We start from the raw sequence: 15,080 nt of genomic DNA, 5'->3' as shown, positions 1-15,080 counted from the left end.
CTGGTATGGATTTTTGGGGGGAACTCCACGCCATTTTAAAAAAAAATTGGCGTGGAGTTCCCCTTAAAATCCATACCGGACCTGAAGGGCCTGGTAAGTGAATTTGGGGGGAACCCCATGCATTTTTTTTTTATCAATGACTGTTCTCTGTATTACCGGGAGCCGACAATTCATTGTAGCCGCGAGTGCTTTTAAATTACCTTTTTTCCTGCAAAAATTACACTTTGTGCAGGGACAGTTCTAAGCACAGGAAACATGTGCCCCTTTACAGGCATACTATACACACCCCCTAGGTACGAAATTTAAAGGAATATTACACTTTTATTGTTTCACTTTAAACATTATTAAAATCACTGCTCAAGAAAAAATGTTTTTTAAAACTTTTTTTTGCATTGATACATGTCCCCTGGGACAGGACCCAGGTCCCCAAACACTTTTTATGACAATAACTTGCATATAAGCCTTTAAAATTTAAAACTTTACAGGTTGTTCCTTGGCTTTTTGAATTTGCCTCAAACACCCCAAATTGTTCAAGTCATAGGTACAATATTCTATTGAATTATTTATATTCTCGATACTCATTCCTGAAATAAGAAGTATCATAATTTCAGTCATATACGTTACAAGTAACTTTGTATCATCTACAAATTTTTACCTTATAGCGTATTGCAATGTTTATTACTAATGAAACCTAAATTTCTATTATTTTCTATTCCATCAAATATTGTATTTCCACATATGATATTACTGTACATCTGTTGTTTAAACCTATGAAAACATAATAGAAACATAAAAAAAAAAAAATAATATATATTACCATCCATGTAAACCCCTTCCCCCCTTATTTTTCATATTACCTTTTTAATTCAGGTAAACTCCACTATAGTTGGTTGACATACCATAATACTATGCTGGTATTAGGCTCCAAATCAGCGGTAGATTAACCATAATGTTCCACTATTGAAAAGAGCAATATACTAGCGACTAAATATATTATATATATATATATATATATAATATATAGTAATGTTCGGGGGGGGGGGGGGGACCAGCAAGATCGCAGGACACAGGCTTTTCACACAACAAGGGGTTTATTAAACTTAAACAGCTTTACAGCAGCCAAAAACAAAAGAAAAAGGTTTTTAGTCTCACCGACTTGCAAAGTCCAGAATAGCTGTCTTAACCAAACAGTACTTTATCTTTGATGGCAGGTAGCTTCCCCTGCCAGGAGGCTTCCAGGCAGGACACTGCTGTCCACTTCTGTTGCTGCAACCCAGAACAAACACCAAACACCATCCACCATGTCCTCTACACTCCTCCACACCCATCTACCACTTCCTGTCTTGTTTTTAAACACACTTCCTCAGGTGGGTTAATCAATTTTATTCCCTTAAAGGGACCACAAACCAAATAGAGGGGAAACATAGCGTCCTTCAAGGACCCAGCCACGGCGTCCTGTACATATCCCCCCCTGTGCCCCAACGCCACGGAGGTGGAGGCAACAGTGGAGCTCAAACAATGGACTCGGGAGAGGGCATCTGCATTTTGATGCAGTCTCCCGGGCCTATGCTCCACTACAAACTTAAATTCCTGGAGTGCCAGGAACCACCGGGTAACCCTGGCATTAGTCCCTTTTCCTTGTCTCAGCCATGTTAAAGGGGCATGATCAGAAATCAACCTAAATTTCCTCCCCAAAAGGTAATATCTGAGGGATTCCAGAGCCCACTTAATGGCCAGACACTCTCGTTCAATTATGGCGTAGTTTTTCTCCGCTGGTGTTAACTTCCGGCTGAGGAAGACTATCGGGTGTTCCTCGCCATGAATAACCTGTGACAACACCGCTACCAATCCTACATCGGAAGCATCAGTCTGGACAACAAACTCTTTTGAAAAATTAGGTGCCACCAGGACAGGGTGTTGGCACAGCGCCGACTTGAGCTCCAAAAAAGCCTTCTCAGCATCTGCATTCCACTCCACCATGACCGATTTCCGACCCTTAGTCAGATCAGTCAACGGAGCCGCCAACGTGGCAAAGTTGGGTACAAACCTCCTGTAGTATCCCACCATGCCCAGGAATGCACGTACCTGCTTTTTTGTGAGGGGGCGGGGCCAATTCTGTATAGCCTCTATCTTGTTGACCTGAGGTTTCACTACCCCTCTACCCACGATATAACCCAGGTATTTCACCTCCTCCATTCCCAAAGCACATTTTTCAGGGTTTATTGTAAACCCCTCCTTCCAAAGAGTCCAGCACTGCCTGAACTTTGGGCAAATGTGATTCCCAGTCTTTGCTAAAAATGACTATATCGTCCAAGTACACTGAGGCATACTTCCGGTGAGGTCGTAAAATCCTATCCATTGCTCTCTGGAACATGGCTGGAGCAGTTTGCAATCCAAAAGGCATCCTTTTGTACTGAAAACTCCCCTCTGGGGTAGAAAAAGCAGTTTTCTCTCTAGCAGCCTTAGTCAACGGTATTTGCCAATACCCCTTGGTAAGGTCTAACATCTTTTTTACTTCCTCTGAAACGGCCTTCCTTTGAGCCTCTGGGATGCGGTAGGGCCGGACAAAAACTTTGACTCCTGGTTCTGTGATAATATCATGCTCTATGACACTAGTGAGCCCTGGCAAGTCTGAAAATTTTTCTTTATTTCTCTGCAAGAACTCCTTTGCCTGCTGACTTTGGGTTTTAGACAGGGTGTTTGCTACTTGGACACTCTCCACCCCAACCCGAGGCTCAAGTTTTGTACTAGCCAGGGAGGTCACTGGTTCCCTGTCTGTCCAGGGCTTTAACAAGTTTACATGATATATCTGATAGGGTTTCCTCTTGCCTGGCTGGTGGACTCTATAATTTACCTCTCCCACTTTTTCTACAACCTCTAAAGGGCCTTGCCATCTGGCCAAGAATTTACTTTCCACAGTGGGAATCAACACTGCTACTCAATCCCCCACTTGGAAGTTCCTAATTTTGGCTGCCCTATTATAGACCCGTCGTTGAGCCTCCTGGGATTTTTGTAAATGTTCCTTAACTAGCGGCATCACAGTTCAGATCCTCTCCTGCATTTGAGAGACATATTCAAGAACACTCTTATGCTGAATTGGTTCACTTTTCCATTCTTCTTTAACAAAGTCCAGTAATCCGCGAGGTCTCCGCCCATATACCAATTCAAAGGGCGAAAACCCAGTGGAGGCCTGGGGCACTTCTCGGATAGCAAACAGGAGAGCTGGTAACAGGCAGTCCCAGTCTTTCCCATCCCTTTGTACCACTCTCTTGAGCATAGACTTAAGGGTCTTATTAAAACATTCTACCAATCCATCTGTTTGGGGATGGTAGACCGATGTGCGCAGCTGTTTAATCTGGAACAGTTTGCATACATCAGCCATAACCTTCGACATAAATGGGGTGCCCTGGTCTGTGAGTATTTCCTTGGGAAAACCTGTCCGTGTAAACAACTGGAATAGTTCCCGGGCAATAGCCTTAGAGGAGGTATTCCGCAGGGGTAGCGCCTCAGGATAGCGAGTGGCATAGTCGAGGATCACCAGTATGTAAGAATGACCTCGAGCCGAATTTACCAAGGGACCCACTATATCCATGGCTATCCTGTCGAATTCGACCTCAATTATGGGCAGAGGGACCAACGGGCTCCGGAAATGGGTCGCCTGAGCGGTCAACTGACAGGTGGGACAAGAAGTACAGTATCTCCTTAACTCTGCTTTCAAGCCTGGCCAGTAAAACCGGTCCGCGATCCGTGCCTCCGTCTTTTCAACTCCCAGGTGTTCCCCTAAAACATCATCATGGGCCAGGTCCAGGACCTTGCGTCTATACTGTTGGGGTACCAATAATTGTTCTACCACATTTTCTCTCACTTTAGTAACCCGATAAAGCAATTCATTACATATTGCAAAATGTGGCCACCGCTCATTAGCACCTGGCTCTTGGGGCTCCCCATTTATTAACACAACCTGTTCCCGTGCCCGGGCCAAAGTGGGGTCCTGCATCTGGGCAGTACCAAATGCCCCCTGGGGAACACCCAAATCTGGCAAGGCAGGGGTAGATGCCACTTCCTCATCCTCTTCCCCCAGCATTACCTGAAGCGGGGAAGGTTCCCCCCCCCCCAGTATTCAGGTAGGTCTGTGAACCCCACATTTTGACATCCTTAACAGTGTCAGCACTACTTTCATCACCCTTAACCAAATCCTTAGCATTTTTATCAACTGGGTCCATATTACGAACATGCGGCATCTCAGGGTTATTACCCTCAACAACAGGAACAGAGGGACTAGTTTCTTCCCAGTCTCTGGACCTTTCAGATAGTTCTCCTTGTCCCCACAGTTTTGCAAATAATGGACAGTCTCGTCCTATGATAACGTCATGTACCAAGTTCTTTACCACCCCCACCTCTTGAGAACCAGTGCCACATACTGTGGAGATGGACACCGAGATGAGAGGGTACTCTCTAGTGTCCCCATGAATGCACACAACCCGTAATATTTTTCTTGCCGGACTGATCTTCCCAATTACTCTAGGGTGAACCAGGGTTACCATGCTTCCAGAGTCCAGCAAAGCCCGTGCAGGGTGGTGGTTCACTTGGACTTCACACTCAAATTTCCCCTCTCCAAGGTCAAGATGTGTTGTACACGCTTTATGGGCATAAAAAGACCCCCTCCGAAGAACCCCGTATTCCATGGGTTCTTTCTGCAATGGGCAGTGGGCCCGGGTATGGCCCCAGGCATGACAACGCCAACATTGTACATCCCCTCCTCTCCGAACAGGAACAGGTCGCTGAGGGGGTAACGGGTGTGACTCTTGGCCTTCCGGGGTGTTGGTTCCAGGGCTCCTGGGGACATCCTTTCAAAGGGCGGCAGTTGGTCGGAAAGGCCGTGGCAGACTGGGCCCTTGACGCTTGGCGGGGCCAAGCAGTTCCTCCACCACTGTATATCGTTCCACCATCTCGACAAGGAGGTTCACGGTTTTGGGGTCTCCATGGCTGACCCACCATTGAAGGTCGTCTGGCAGTGGCCTTAAGTATCGGTCCAGCACGACCCGCTCCACAATTTGGGGGCCAGACAACACTTCGGGCTGCAGCCCTTTTTTTTACTAGTTGCACTAGGTCATGCATTTGAGATTGCGGTGGCCGGTCTGAACAATACTTCCATTGGTGCACTCGTTGGGCCCGAACAGCCGTAGTCACCCCCAACCGAGCCATTATTTCTGCCTTTAGTTTTTGATAATCTTTAGCGTCTTCTGGTGGTAGGTCGAAATAGGCTTTTTGAGGGTCTCCGGTGAGGAAAGGAGCAATTAAGCCGGCCCACTGGTCCTGGGGCCACCCTTCTCTCTCTGCCGTCCTCTCAAATGTAGCCAGAAACGCCTCTACATCATCACTCAGGGGCAACAGCCACTTGTTCACGGCCCTGAGAAAGCTGCTGCACTGCTTCTTTTAAGGCAGCCATCTGAGCCTGCATAACCCCTTGTTGGGTCGCTTGCTGGGCTGCTAACTGGGCCACCAACAGGCGAGTCTTTTCTTGCTGCAGAGCCAGCGCCTCGTTGTGGTGCGTTTTTTGTATCTCCAGCTGGGTTGCTAAGCGCTGATTAGCTTCCTCATGGCGAGTCTGCGCTTGCATATTAGCCAAGGACAGCTGTTTAATTAGCTCCTCCATTGTTTAACCTTTAACAGTTGTGCAGCTTTAACCCAGGACATAAATTCACTGTACTGTCCCTTTAAATGTCAGTTCAAATCCAATGCAAAAAAAAAAAATAGCAAGAAAAACGCCTGTTACTTTGTCCTGCCCGCATTCGAGCACCACTTGTAATGTTCGGGGGGGACCAGCAAGATCGCAGGACACAGGCTTTTCACACAACAAGGGGTTTATTAAACGTAAACAGCTTTACAGCAGCCAAAAACAAAAGAAAAAGGTTTTTAGTCTCACCGACTTGCAAAGTCCAGAATAGCTGCCTCAACCAAACAGTACTTGATCATTGATGGCAGGTAGCTTCCCCTGCCAGGAGGCTTCCAGGCAGGACACTGCTGTCCACTTATGTTGCTGCAACCCAGAACCCAGAACCCAGAACCCAGAACCCAGAACCCAGAACCCAGAACAAACACCAAACACCATCCACCATGTCCTCTACACTCCTCCACACCCAGCTACCACTTCCTGTCTTGTTTTTAAACATACTTCCTCTAACAGGTGGGTTAATCAATTTTATTCCCTTAAAGGGACCACAAACCAAATAGAGGGGAAACATAGCGTCCTTCCAGGAACCAGCCACGGCGTCCTGTACAATATATATATATATATATATATATATATATATATATATATATATATATATATATATATATATATATATATATATATATATATATATATATATATATATATATATATTGATTTGTCTTGATTTAATTCTTAACTAAACAAACATATGACAAAAAGAGAAGAGTCGCCCTGGGACTTTAAATGAGGTGGTCACAGTTAGCCACTGAGTAATACGAGTAATAGTAGTATAAATGTTTATTAAAATTATTTTACATACATGGATAATATAGCATACTGGCTCAGCCAATGGATTTGAACAAAGTTCATCCTACTAAATTTGGCAAATCATTGAGACATATACATCTATGTTTACAGCTGATATCTATCAAGTTACATACTGAGACAATTAGGACCATGCACCTTCACCCATGCTATGTCTGCCTCCTGGCATCCCCCTTGGAGGTACCTGTGTTCATCTTCTCCCTCTCAGCTCCCGTGCCATACTCTGGCTGCTGCCGTCCATTTGGGGGTTCAGCGATGGAAACCCTGGTCTCGTTCATTGGTAAGTATTGGGCCGTTTTGCTCTGGCCCATTCTGCCATTGTCCTTACATTTACCACTGTGACACGTCTTTTGTCTATTTAGATACACTTGATCTGCATCCACCCCTGATGAGTGAGCAATGATCTTGCGAAACGCACGTCAGGTTATCTGATGCGTGCATTGGTATATACTGCATTGTATAATGTTTGTATCAAATTGATTTATTCTTTTTACTTTGTGCAAATCCATTGGCTGAGCCAGTATGCTGTATTATCCATGTATCCATGTATGTAAAAAGGTGAATCTTCTCTTTTTGTATATGTATATAGGGATGGAGGTGTATCACTGGTGACTGCAGACCTTTTATTTTGTTTCAAACAAATATATGATGTCATATGCGACTAGAGATATACTTTCCTGTAATCGGAGTATCTTAATATTACGATGTAAAATTTTTCTTCTTACTCAATACATTTAAAGCGGTTCTTCACCCTAAAGGGGAAGTTCCGCTAATCTGATCCCTCCCCCCCAATCGGCACCTTTCAGGGGGGATAATCCAGGTATATTCACCCACTACCAGGCAGACCCCCGCAGACGCCCCGCCCCCCGTTGTGTTCTGGGAAACACACAGTTCCCAGGACACAGCGGGGGATCTGAAGAGACACGCAGCGCGACTCACGCATGCGCAGTAGGGAACCGGGCAGTGAAGCCGACATGCTTCACTTCCCGATTCCCTGACAGAGGATGGCGGCGGGGGCAGCAGCGAGACGAGCGATCGCTCGTCATCTGCCGCCGACATCGCTGGACCCTGGGACAGGTAAGTGTGATTTTATTAAAAGTCAGCAGCTGCAATATTAGTAGCTGCTGGCTTTTAATATTTTTTTTTTTAGGTGCAGAACCACTTTAATGTTTTCTGATAATCTTTAATAAAATGCTTGAACAAGAAAAAAAAAAAGGAAATATCACCATCCAGTAGTCTATAGCATACTTGGCAAAATCATCATTCTCCCAATTAACTACACAGACTGGATTGGGAGTGGCAATTTTTCTATGCATGCACGGTTTTGATGTGTTTTGATGTGTTTTCAATGGCGTTCCAGTGCATTTTTCCCCTCTTGTTTTTTTTTTTCAAAGTTTCCTGTGGTTTTTTTTTTTTGCTATAATGCACTCTTGTGTGTTATTAATGCATTTCAATGCATTCTGATGCATTTTTTATGTGTTATGCCATGTTCCAATGCAGTTCCTTGCAGAAAAAATGCAGCATGGTCTACTTTTGTACTGAAATGCACTGTAATGGTGTGAATGTTGCCATTGAAATCCATGTAATCTACTGTTCATGCATTTTTGATGCAGTAAAAAATGCACTGAACTATGTGATGAGAACTGGTCCTTAGGGAACTCATTTATAAATATCAGTGTGCAATTAATTCAACAGTTTAAGAAAAATGCAACAGCCCAGACTTGTCTACATTTATGGTTGAATATATTCTGACTAAAAGTGTTTTATTAATACTTAGCTGTCATAGAAAATAAAGAAGAGATTTTGCTTAATTGATTGTATACAAAGAATTTAGCTATTGCAAATGCTTCATTATACTTATCTAAACATACATAAGAGAATAAGCTGCCCATGATGTATGTAAAAAACACAATTCCAGTTTTCATGTCAATGACATTGCAACTTAGAAACATCTCATATTATACTGTCATTTCATGTTCGAATGTCATAAATGTATTATATATTTGATATGTGATCAAAATAGATTGGAGCTAACAAGTTACTCAATTTGTAACACAGTAAATTGTGCCTGGAGCCAAGTAACTGAGGAGGAGACATGCACATTGCCACCAGAGAAAGCCAAGAACAGTCCAGTTAATTTGATTGAAGGTGTCAAGTGAACCACTGGATATCAGCCATGGATGTTTGCATTTTTTGAATGATTGAACAGAAGATACTTGTACTGAATGTCAAGAGAGGCATTCTAATCTAGTCATATCAGAATACAACTAGCGGACATATATATCAAACCAATATAAACCAATATACTGTAAATTACTAATTAGAGAAATATCAAAACATGCATACTTGAAAAATGTTCCTTCATTTTTCATTAGTACCCTCACTTTGCTGATTGTGACCTTTTGTGTAGGCCTTTCATTTCTGCTGCTACTTAGATTTATCTTTGTTCTAATGATATAAATATAGTTCCTATGAGTACTCATTTGCACAGGGCTGTAGCAGTAATTTGTGGTATATAACAATAACAACATTGTAAAGCATTACATCCTTGTAAAGTTTAAAACGAAACACAGGCTCCCTTCCCAGTTAACCCCCCCCCCCCCCGCACTTGAAGCCCCCTTCGTGGTATTCTTTTTTTTCTTTTCTTTTTACTTTTTTTACTCACCTTTTTTTTTATGTCTTCTGGCCTTTCACATGACACTCTGGGTCCTCTTCCTATCTGATTTTTAGCTGGTGGCGTGCAGCCCTTGGTGATGCAGAGTAGTGTTGAGACACATGGGTTTGGCTTGAACAGTATACTGTGAATATCAAAGCAGAAATATGTCATTGCAACAAATACCATAACATTAGCAGTGCTAAAATAATCAAAACATTTTAGGATTTGTTAACAATTCACTAAAATAGTTAAATAAGTATGAAGTCCACTTTATATATAAAATGAGGCAGATGTAAATGTAGGATTGACCATCACAGAAATAATTCAAAACAATCGCCTCCTCCACACTGCACATGTCACAATCCCCCTGGGAAATACACTTACCAGATAATACTGGGTTATACGCCTATCTGTGAAAGGATGATGTCTGCTCACTGCATACACTCCGTCAGAAGATACTGGGTAATACACTTGACTTGCAATGGGTGTTGTCAGCTCTCTGCATTGTAATCCATCTAGATGTTTGCTTGTCACAAGCAGAGAACAAAGATACACATAGCGTAATCCAGTACTAAAAAGGTATTTATTATAGGTTTCCTTAAAGTGGTTGTAAACCCTTACAAACCACTTTGACCTACAGGTAAGCCTAGATTAAGGCTTACCTGTAGGTCCAAAAAATAGCTCCTAAACCTACACAGTTTAGGAGATATTTACTAATAGACAGTCACAGCTGTCTACGGCGCATGCGCTGTAGACAACGGCGCGCAGGCGCACTATCGCCATTAGCAGCATGCTGCCTTCTAACGGCGATATGCTGTTAGTGGTGGCTCCCATGCGCATCTGCGGGAGTGACTTAATCGCTGCTCTGGCGCTGTGAGTTGCCGGAGCAGTGATACCCGGAAGAAGATGGATGCTCCGGACTAGTAGTACCCATCAGGGTTTACTTCCTCTTTAAGATTGCACACTTACAATATAATTCAAAATAAAACAACAATGTATCACAAATATCTCCTGACTACCTCTCACCACTCCTGCTGTGTTCCCAGGTAAGGCAAGCAGGAAAGCTGACGATGTAGGTTGCTGCGTGGTCAAGCCCTGACTAGTTTTGTGATTGCCTTGTCAGAGGGCGTCACGGTGAATATTACTAAAGTTCAGGTGCTGAATTTGAAACCCACTGAAGTCAATAGTAGCTCAATCTTAAAAAATGGATCTAGACATTGTCTGAGCTACTAGGCAAGGGTTTGTCAAAGAAATGCCATGGTGACCCAGAGGGCATAGTATAGAATCTGGGGGACCACACATCGTTTTTTGTGTTTTTTGCATGGTGCCCCGCTTAAAATTCATGCCAGACCTGAAGGGCCTGGTAGAAACTATTGGGAAAGCCCCATGATTTTTGTTTTGTGAGGTCCATTAACACCTATATCAGACCCTCATATAGGACAAGGGTCTGGTAGGGATAAATAGAATCCTCGGCCATGTAAACAAAGGATATGGAAATTTAAAAAAATGGTGTGGTTCCCCTATTACTTATACCAGGATTGTGGGACTTTCTTTTTTTATTAAGGTGGTACTTGTCAAAACTGTCTATTTCATTGTATTTACACTGTACATATTTTTGTGAATAAATGGAGTATTATGTACCTGATGCTCATTCACATAGGAAGGAAGTATCTGGGGGCCCCTTTGTTGTTCAAGTGGGCTTCCAGATCCTGATAAGCCCCCTGCCCCCAGACTTACACAAACACCAGGTCAGGGTTGTGGGGAAGAGGATCTTCTTCTTATCAACAAGGCTTTTTCTTAACATTTTTGTGTGGGGTTCCTTAAATAGAATTTTGGAGGACCTCACAGATTTGTTTTTAATGAGGTTCCTCTTAAAAATCATACCTGACCTAAAGATTCTGTATGAATTAGAGCAGGGGGACCCAACTCCAAGGGCCTGGCAGGAATTGGTGGGAACCCCAAGCGCTTTTTTTTTTTAACTATCCAGGCTCCTTTGCTTAAATTGACAGGAATTCTCTTCCATGTAAATGAATGGGCCCAGTGACATCACTGGTTGTTAAAGACATGGTGGTCCCTGCACTACTAGTGTCCTTAACAACTTTTGACAGCAATAAGCTGTAATGTATAATAGTGGAAGTAATACTACTATTATACATAACATTTGGCTCCTGCCAAGTGAATAATTGTTCTGGCATTTGTCCAAATAGCCAAGGTTTGGCCTGAGCTTGTGTTCAGGCTGAACCTTAAAGTGGTTGTAAAGCTTTGTTTTTTTTTTGTTTTTTTTATAAAATAACAAACATGCCTATTCTTCCCTGCTCTGTACAATGATTGTGTACAAAGAAGCCCAATCCTTTCTTCTGGAGTCTCCTGAAAGTGCTCCAGGCCCCTCTTCTTCATCAGGTGCCCATGGGTGCTTGCTCCCGAGTCCCGCTGCTGCATCCATTGAAACAGGCAGCGGGACTCAGCCCCACCCCCCACTGCCCACTCCCATATTACTGGATTTGATTGACAACAGAGAGAGCCAATCACTCTTGCTGCTATCAATCTGCCCAATGAGGAAAGAGAAGGCAGCAGGAGCCACTCGTGCACATCGCTGGATCAGATCAGGCTCAGGTAAGGAAATGGGGGGTCTGGGGAGGAGCTGCAACAGGGAAGGTTTTTCACCTTAATGCATAGAAAACATTAAGGTGAAAAACCTTAAGGCTTTAGAACCACTTTAAGCTCACCCAATGCAGAGTGTGGGGCTAACATGATGATATCAGTGCCGCTTTCTGCATCAATACACTGTGACTGTAGAGTAGTGAAGCCATGACACCCTTCACTCATAGTCTTTACGTATTATTTTGGATTTAATGATGCTGGTCATCATTTAATATGGAAGACTCAGGACATTTTGCAGATAATAGGAGGTGCTGTGGGGGACAGCTCTGGATTTAAAGTAAGTATTATTTAACATAAAAATGTTCAGATTATAAACCAGATAAATTATTTTTTTAAAACATATTTAAAATAGATTGATAGGCTACCATTGCTGGCCTTCCCCCTTTCTAGCTGACTGACTGTCATGCCTAGCTGTTATGCTCTTGCTTTAATAATCTGAGTCACTAAAACATATGCAAATGTAGCCAGGACTGGCTATTATGCCTACAATCTAGAGACATTTTCCATGTTAATGTGGCTCCCTCTAGTGTTTGCTGGACTCAATGTGTAAATTACATTTTTCCTGTGAGAGGATTTAGAGAAAAGCATTATGGGATGTATAGTTCAGAATGCTGAAGTGACTATGCCAGCAGGACTGATCTGAACTACAATTAACAGAATACAACAAAAAAACTTTTTCATAATACGTTTATTGACACATGCACTTTTTCATGTTGGCTGTACTTTATCATTTTATCTATTTGTTTGATTTATGCAGGCCCCTGGCCCCCTATTTAGAGCCCAAGAATAGATGCATGACTACATCACTCCTTCGGGAGATATGTGCTTTTTATAGTAGGGGTATCTGTTCCTTATTAACTTGCCTGTCTTAAGCAGACAATTTGCCTCTTTGAAAATGGCCGCTATGGCTTCGCACGCCGTGCGGGACACTTGCTGTGCCTCCGTACAAGCTTATTGTTCTGTTCTGTAATTTCCAAAATGGCCACCGAAGCTTCAGCACGCATTGCGTCTTATGCGCGGAGCCGCGTCATGACGTCCGCGCATGCGCACTTTCTTTCAATCGAAAGAGGACCGGAACGAGCCCTTCCTTCCTCCTGTTTTGTTTCCGCCCACAGCTCGGCGGTGACGCCAGACGCCGCCGAGCTGGAGAGGCATAAAACCTTTCATTTCCATCAGTTGCCTCTTGGCAATTGATGGAACTGGACGCATAATGTGCACACATTAGACAGCCTAACCTTGGGTAAGCTGACTCTTTATATATCTTTAGCCATAGCTCTACGAATGAACCCATTCTAGTGGGCTCTATTGGATGCTTTTCTTTTCTGACATTACTTCTTTGATATATACATTGCTGGATTCCTTTCTCAATAGTATTTCGTTTATTTATTTTTTCAGCTTGAACTATTACGTCTATTTTCATATAGACTATGTTGACTTTGACCCACCTGGGAAATTCACACAATCTCGGTTACATAATTTTCATTGATTCAACGTTACTATCATGGTAATTCATTATATCTTAGTTCAATTTTCATAATTGGCCCTCTCTTTGTTAAAGGGTCCAATTGGAGTTTCTTTATTGTTTTATATTTCCTGAATGTTTTATTTCTCTCTGCAGATTCCCATTAGGCGTCAAACCTCACTTTGATCTGTGCGTTTTTTCGTTATAACAAATATAGAGAGACTTTCTTTAACACTGCTCTATATTGACTGTTGTCTAAGACTTTGAATTCTTTGGAGCATTGGCAATTCCGGTGAGATACCTATTGATTGTAATTCATAATTTTAATTATCTATAATATACTATGTATCTGTGTTTTTCATAACCTGACTCATGCAATAGATTATTTATATCAATTTTGTTATTTACTTTATTGACTGTCATTATTTTATATACCAATTGATAGTAACATTCATTCTCTATTATCTATTACCTTAGCTTTGTTGGCTGTTCAATCAGTTTTTTCCTGAAGAAGCCCATTCCGGGCGAAACATGTCGAGAATGATTGCAGCTTGCCTTCTTTTCACTCTTCTTGTTTGGTGAAAAATGGGATCAAACATGAATATGCTCTTTCTGGCAAATTGATGTTAAATCATCGTTTTTATGAATGTCTAAAATTGTGTATAGCTTGAATAAAATTTTAATATTTTATACATTAAGATTTTTTCTCTGCAAATACTTTTTGATTTGATACCGTTAAAGTCCCGGGGGTTGGTGATTCCCCAGCCCTCTTTTGGCCTCCCTCTCTTTTTTTGTTGTATTCATTAATATGGGGACGTGGTATCCATAATCTGTTAAGATTCCCTCTCTCTCAAAATCTTTTTTTCTTAATGTCTACAATTAACAGAATGCTGTGTGGACAGAACAGATTGCTGGGAAAGGATATAAAAGGGGCTGGTGCAGCCTATATCAGCCTCTTGGCACACCATTTGACTCTGCCAGCAGGAAATCTGTGTAACAGAGAGTTACTGATGATTTGCGGTCTACACAGCCGGGAGCCGGACAGCTATAACCAGAGGAATCGGATTGGAGGGTGTTCTGGGCCATCCAGAGATGCCTGCATTTCAGATCCCAGTGGGCTGCAGCGTGGCGGGCACCATTACTCAGAGCCAGGATACAGAGAGAGAGTTCCTGTTAGAGTCTTCTCATTATCTGCATCATTGCCAACTTCATCTGAGTTCTAGAGTGTTGAGCGGGGATAGCCCATGTTATAGTTAAAGATACTGCTTTCAGACATCATTCACAACAGTTCAGCTGGTGGTACTTGCAGTCCCACAGAAGTTAGATTTTATGTTTTAAAAAACACTGAAAGCAGACATCTATGCCCAGTTCACATTATTGATTCTAGCAGCTATATTGGATAACATCATTAGGATCATAAAATAAGGATGTTACAATACAAGGAAAAAACAAGGTTCAGCCAAATTTGCTACACCCTGTCATCAATGATTACTTTAGTTACAACACAAAGAGGCTAGCTGAAGATATTTGGATTTCCAAGAATACCCTTTACCCGTTTATTATCCTTTTCCCTCATCTGCCTTGATTGCATTGGACTTCATGTAGAGGGAGCCAGCCTATTTGAATACAACAGTCTGTATGTTGTTTCTTTATATTGTGCAAGATTTACTGACATGTGAGTTGAGGAGGCAGAAGGGAGAAACCTGACACAGAAGATATAGTGCCAGCTGTCTACCCTCCTATAAACCTGTTCACATAGG

The sequence above is a fragment of the Lithobates pipiens genome, unplaced genomic scaffold (assembly GCF_037356315.1).
Source record: "Lithobates pipiens isolate NorthernLeopardFrog02 unplaced genomic scaffold, aLitPip1_a1.2 Scaffold_19, whole genome shotgun sequence".
In the NCBI taxonomy this organism is placed as follows: domain Eukaryota; kingdom Metazoa; phylum Chordata; class Amphibia; order Anura; family Ranidae; genus Lithobates; species Lithobates pipiens.
The sequence above is the reverse complement of the archived record's forward strand: the minus strand, read 5'-3'. Positions refer to the sequence as shown.